Source organism: Pteropus medius, unplaced genomic scaffold (assembly GCF_902729225.1).
Source record: "Pteropus medius unplaced genomic scaffold, Ma_sr-lr_union100, whole genome shotgun sequence".
Taxonomy (NCBI): Eukaryota; Metazoa; Chordata; class Mammalia; order Chiroptera; family Pteropodidae; genus Pteropus; species Pteropus medius.
In genome coordinates this window covers 31,462,558-31,468,873 of record NW_024340696.1, presented here as the reverse complement: position 1 = coordinate 31,468,873, position 6,316 = coordinate 31,462,558, and positions in this window count along the sequence as shown.

Sequence of the window (6,316 nt, the reverse complement as noted above, 5' to 3'; positions counted from 1 at the left end):
GTAAATGTGTCCATTAGGGTGGATATTGTATTGATTACATTGAGATGAAGAAGGCACAGAGGTAGAGGCTAGGAGGGGACATTGTCCCTTGAACTGAAGATACTATAATGATCTATCATATCATGATTTGCTGCAGTCCTACAAGAGTTTATGAATTTTTAACATAATGGACAGTACCATAACTTTTATTCTTAGAAAAAAGAATGATTAAAAAAACTTGAGGATTCTTATAGCACTCCCCAACATTTTTGGCACCAGGGACTGGTGTTCCTATGCTAATCTAATGCCTAATGATCTAAGGTAGAGCTGAAGTGATGATGTTAGCATTGGGGAGTGGCTGCCAATACAAATGAAGCTTCACTGTCTCACTCACCTGCCATTCATCTCCTGCTGTGTGGCCTGGTTCTAAAAGGCCACAGATTGGTATCCAGGGGTTGGGGACCCCTGCAGTTTAAAAGACCCTATCTTTACATGAAAATCTTTGAGAATATATAATTTTAGATTTGCTTTGTTAAACATTACAATATATAGTTGGTGAAAAGTAAATAGCAGAGTATATATTCCAATTTTATAAAACTATGATTGAAGATGTACAGAATACTCAATAATATTCTAAAATTTCTATACTTAGAAAGTTTATTTACTGTTATCAGCATACATAAAATTTCGAAGGCTACTATCATTAAAGTAATGTGTACTAAAATTGGAGTTGTATGATCTTGTCCTGTTTTTAGCTTCATGGTTAATAAAATACTGTTAAAAGCCTAAAATTATAATCTCTACCACTACTAATTATAAGCTCTTTATTGAGCATATATTGAGTTTACTTAGTGTGCTTTCCAACCTTTAAAATTCTGACCATATTGTAATGGGTTCTCTGGTATTACAATAAAAAATTTCAAAGTCTGTAAGAGAGTACATAACAAATAAAATTACTATATCCTTTTAGTTGTATTATTTTTAATATCTGAAATTATTATTGTTAGCAGTTCAATTCTAAAGAAACTTTCTATTTTAAAAACGTAATTCAACAATTCAATCATTCTAAATTATTTTATATTATAGGAAAGCAAGAATAGAAATCTCATCATACAGTCTTTCATCTTACTGATCCTTTTTCTGCACAACAAAATAAAGGAAAGATGCAATTATCTAGAGACAAGTAGTCCCCAACCTAGGAATTGGTTGTGTTCCAAAAGGTCATTCAATGGTCAGTTGAATGCATTAGACTCGGGAAAATCTAACAGCAAAATGCCAGGATCCAGCCAGTGACTCTTAGATAAAAAGGATGAAACTTAAATCTTCAGAGGAAAAAGTCAAGTTCCCAGGCCAAGAGAAAGTTTAATATTAACAGGTAAGATCTCTTCTAGCAACGTGGCCACCTTTGAACATGACAAGTGTGCCTGAGCAACCCTTTCCTTTTCCTTTTTTTTTTTCCAGTAAAGATTTCTCTTATTTCTACTAGGGGGAGGATAAATAAAACTGTTTTCCAATTTGCTTTCCACTGTATACACACATACCCACACACATACATAAATATACATACACCAAAAATACCACAAACAAAGAAAAAAACAAAATAAAAGCCAAGATTCAAAAATCAAAAAACTCTTAAACTTTATCAATACTTCACATTTTGACCGAAAGAACAGATCCTGGGAGGAAGTGCAAAATACAAAATTAAATGACAAAAAATGCTGAATAAACAGCATTATTATACAAAATATTTATATTACTGAACTAGTAACAGTTGATGTTTTTCATGTCTGTAAAACTTTGGAACCACATAGCTGATTTGTTAAATCTAGTCCACGACAGCTTCCAAAGACCAGAAAAGATTTTAGTTAGCTTCTAACTAAAGCTAGATGCTTTTCTAAGACTTGTTAAGCTGTCAGCTTAATACTCCAGAAATCATTTCTGCAATTGATTTGGCTTCTGTATGACCACTAACTGCAAAGGTGTTAGCAGAAAGAAAAGCGTGGCTTTGAAATTATTGAAATGAATAACTGTCCCATCATCTTTAATCATGTTTACCTCTTCAATACTAGCTATGTTATTCACACCAGTTTTTTAGAGAATTCTATGAAGATTTTTGTCATTAGCTGTAGCTGTTCTATGTACCACCTTCTTTCTGTAAGCTATACCCTTGCCCTTTACCCAGACCTATGCCTGAAGTTTGGCTAAATTTTTTTGATTCATGCTGTTGGTAAATCTGAAGCAGGGAGGGTCCTCCAATACAAGCATGTAGCAAGAACAAGATGTCTCCCTCGGTAGACACAGAGAAAGACCAGCCCTTTCCTTTTAATAGTGGTAGCTGGAGGCTAGCCAATCTATGGGAAATCTTGAAATAAAATATCCACCAACAGGATCTCCACTCACTGCCTCCCAACTGGCTCCATCAGATTTGGAGCTTTGCCCCAAACTATCTTCAGCACTTGATTTCCCAGCCCGCACTATACTTTATGCTTCTACGTGTCCTATAAGGTCTTACATTATGCTAAGCACACGGGAGCAACAAAGTAAATATTTGTGGATTTATTTATGAACTAAATTGTTCGGCTAATTGCGTGGATCAATGGTGATGATTGTTGATAATTCTGAATTAAACATATCAATTATATCATCACATATACAATAATGTAGGGACTTTGGAGGATTTAAAAACATTAAAAGATCTCAGAACATTTTAGTTTTGGTAAAACTATATAGAAAAAGGATTATGATATATATACCAAACACACTAGAAAGTGAGTATGTTTCCAAATTCGAAATAACATCACTGTGTCAGGGTCCTTCTGTTATCTTTCAAGGGTCCTTGGAAGTTAGATGCTTCATTCAGGCCCCTATGGCCTCCCTATACTAACCACTGCATTGTCGCTCCACTGACCACTTTCTGAGGTTTTTCTCTGGCCTTGGAGAAGAGATGATATTTTGGAGCAGAGGTCAAATGTCCCTCTATCACTCTGTCTTAAGCAAAAAACAAGCTTTTATTCTAAATCAGGGGATGATAAACAACACTCCTGCCCTGACAACTGTTTTTAAATAAATAAAGTTTTATTGGAACACATACACACACATTTGTTTCTATATCGTCTATGGTTGCTTTCATGCTACAATGGCAGAATCAAAAAGTTAAACCAGAGACCATGTCACCCACAAAAATTAAATTATTTATTTTCTTGCCTTTATAGTAAGTTTTATAACCTCTTCTCTAAGTTAGCACAGCTGTAACCCAGCCTGCAACATTTTAGAGTACCACCTGTTATATATTCTATACAACATGATATAGAATGCTATCTGTTGAGACCACGCTCAGGGGTACTCAGGTCTGATTTCCTCACAGTTTTATTCTGAGAAGCTCCACTTAGTTCCCAATTAATCCTTTTGGAGCAGCTATGCACATTAAAATAGTATGCCTTGGAGTTCAGACCCAAATGTTGTGTTGCCCACATGAAAGAATAGTCTCTCCCTCCCTTCAACCCTGCATCCTCATCTCTCATTTCACCTCAAGAGCTACCCCTTTACATGAAGATAAATTGTTAGTGGGGACATCCACATCCTTCAAGGAAAATTGTATCTTCTGCACCAAGGGGTGAAATCTTATTCAAAAATCACAGTTTGTACACTATATCATTGTTTTCAATTATTTGCTGTCTTAACATGCTGTGTCTTCCTATGCAAGTAACTTTCTCATGAAATTGACTTCAAGTTTTATATGACTTCTCTTAGTGTGACAGATTTCAAGTTTCCATATTCTAGCAGAAACTTAAGAGCTATCACATAGTTCAGCATTTCCACTTTTTCTTCTGCTTTGAGAAGATCATGTCCAAAATAATGACTGCTACTACAGTCTGCATCTTGGCATGAAGAAGATACATGGCACACAGACAACTCACAGCTGCCTTAGCTAATACATAACATGAGTGAGAAATAAACTTATGTTGTAATGAGCAGCTTGATTTTTAAAATTTTTGTGCTGTTATTTAGCATAATGGATGACTGTCTTAGACAACTCAGGCTGCCGTAAAGAAATGCCATAGACTGAGTGTTTTAAACAACAGAGGTTTATTTATCACAACTCTGGAAGCTGGGAAGTCCAAGACTGAGGTGCCAGCTAATTCAGTTCCTAATGAGAGCTCTCTTCCTGACTTGTAAATGCCTGCTTCTCATTATGTCTTCACATTACCTTTCTTCCATGGACCTCTTTTTACAAGGATTGCTAATTCCATCATGAGAGCCCCACCCCTATGAGCTAAGCTAACCCTAACTACTTCCTCAAGGCCCCATCTCCAAATAACATCTCACTGGACATTAGGGATTAAACACATGAATTTGGGGGAGGCACATTCAGTTCATAACAATGATTAATATAAAAATTGGTATCAGAAGTAAAGTGCTGACATAATTAAAAACCTAAACCATATGGAGTTAGATTAAGTAAGACTACCATCACCGGTGATAATTTAGAAGGCTTTGAAGAAATAGAATGGTGACTTTAGACCAATGGTTCTTTACAGAGACAATTTTGCCTCCAAGACAAAAGTTTACAATGTGTGGGGTCATATTTGGTTATCACAACTGATAAGAGATTCTATTGGCATCTAGTCAGTAGAGGCCATGGATGCTACTAAACATCCTATAATGCACAAAATATCCCCCCACAACAAAGAAATACTAATACTAAAATGTAAATATTGTCAAGGTTGAAAAATCCTGCTTTAGAAAAAGGCCTTAAAAATAAAATTATTTGAATATTTGGTTACATTTGACAAGGTGTTACAAAAACAAACAAACAAACAGATAAACACAAAAAGAATCAAGCAATTTGCAAGCAGATATGATGTTGAACATTATTCCAAAATCAAGATTTTCTGAGTGTTGTATTATTAACATCACAACTCTGACATCAACAAAAGCATCTAGGCTCAGACACACAAAGAACAGCTCATTTCTTCTGTCAAAGCCTCTCTTAATGACAAAGGCAAAAGCCTTTCCGCAATTCTCTTCATCTTAACTCTCATCTTCTGTAAGGTACTGCTCAACCAGGATATAGCTCCACAGATACAAACTATGTTTTACTTTACAAACCAAGAACAATCCAAATCCATTGACAGGGGAAAAATGATCTTCCTCACAAAAGAACCAACATAACTTGTACTCAACATACACAACATCTTAAATTATCAAAAAGAACTTTTAGTTGCTTTATATAAAAACAACCATTCAGATTTCTAGTTTTCTTCAAGACTAGTGAATGAGTACTTTGTATATTTGTTGAGGGGGAGATAAAAGTATATATACACACACACACATATATATATATACACATATATAATTTTATTTCTCTATATATCTACTTATCTCTCTATATATCTATCTCTATATAGATAGATATATATTGAGAAAAGTGATTTCATTTTTTTCAGTTTCTATGTATCAAGATTTCAAAAATCAAGGGGCTGCTGTTTGAAGCCTTATTCCTAAACTTCAGTCAAAATATCAGTTGGGGATGTAGGAAAGGTGGGAAAGGGGAGGTTCAAGGAATTTGCTATGCCATGACTGATATTAAAGTATTATATGATATTACAGAAGCCACTCCCATGAGTGAGCTCTCTTGTGGGCAGGTAAAGGAACATTGCAACAGTTTCAGTACTGAGATACTCAAGCAAGTGAGACTTCCATAATGATCCTTTGAACTTCTGATGCATAAACTTCTGATGCATAAATAAAAACTACAGCCACATTTCAGGGTGAGAAATTGTTCAGAACATCAAACCAAGGAAGTGCTTCCAGAATGTTCTTGCTGATACTTTGTAAGAGGCAACTGGACCGAACTGGTTGGCCATTCTTAAAACTCCATACTCACCATTTTTATGATTCATGTCAGTGAACTTGAGGCAGTTGAGGCCAATGAGCTTAAGCAATACGAGGATGGAAAACAATCCATTCTCAAATAGCATCCCAAAACAAAACAAAATGGAGCCAAACAAAACTTTTCTTTCTGTTATTGCCGCTTCTGGACATCGGAACTCTCCATTGAAGTTGACTGACCCCAACAAAGTCAAAGGATCACAAGTATATGAATATGAATGAAAAAAACAGAGAATCAGCTTGGTGGTTATTTAGTTTTTGCCATCTTTATTTATATATGAACATTAAAATAAATAAGAACATAAAGCATTAATTCCAGTCAAAATGTTTCAGCCAAGTTTTAGCTATTCAGTTTAACAAATATAAATAATTCATTACCTTTTTCTCTACAGTGGCGTCAATTAAAATTTTTTAATACTGTACGAGTAATTTTCTCAAAAGAATT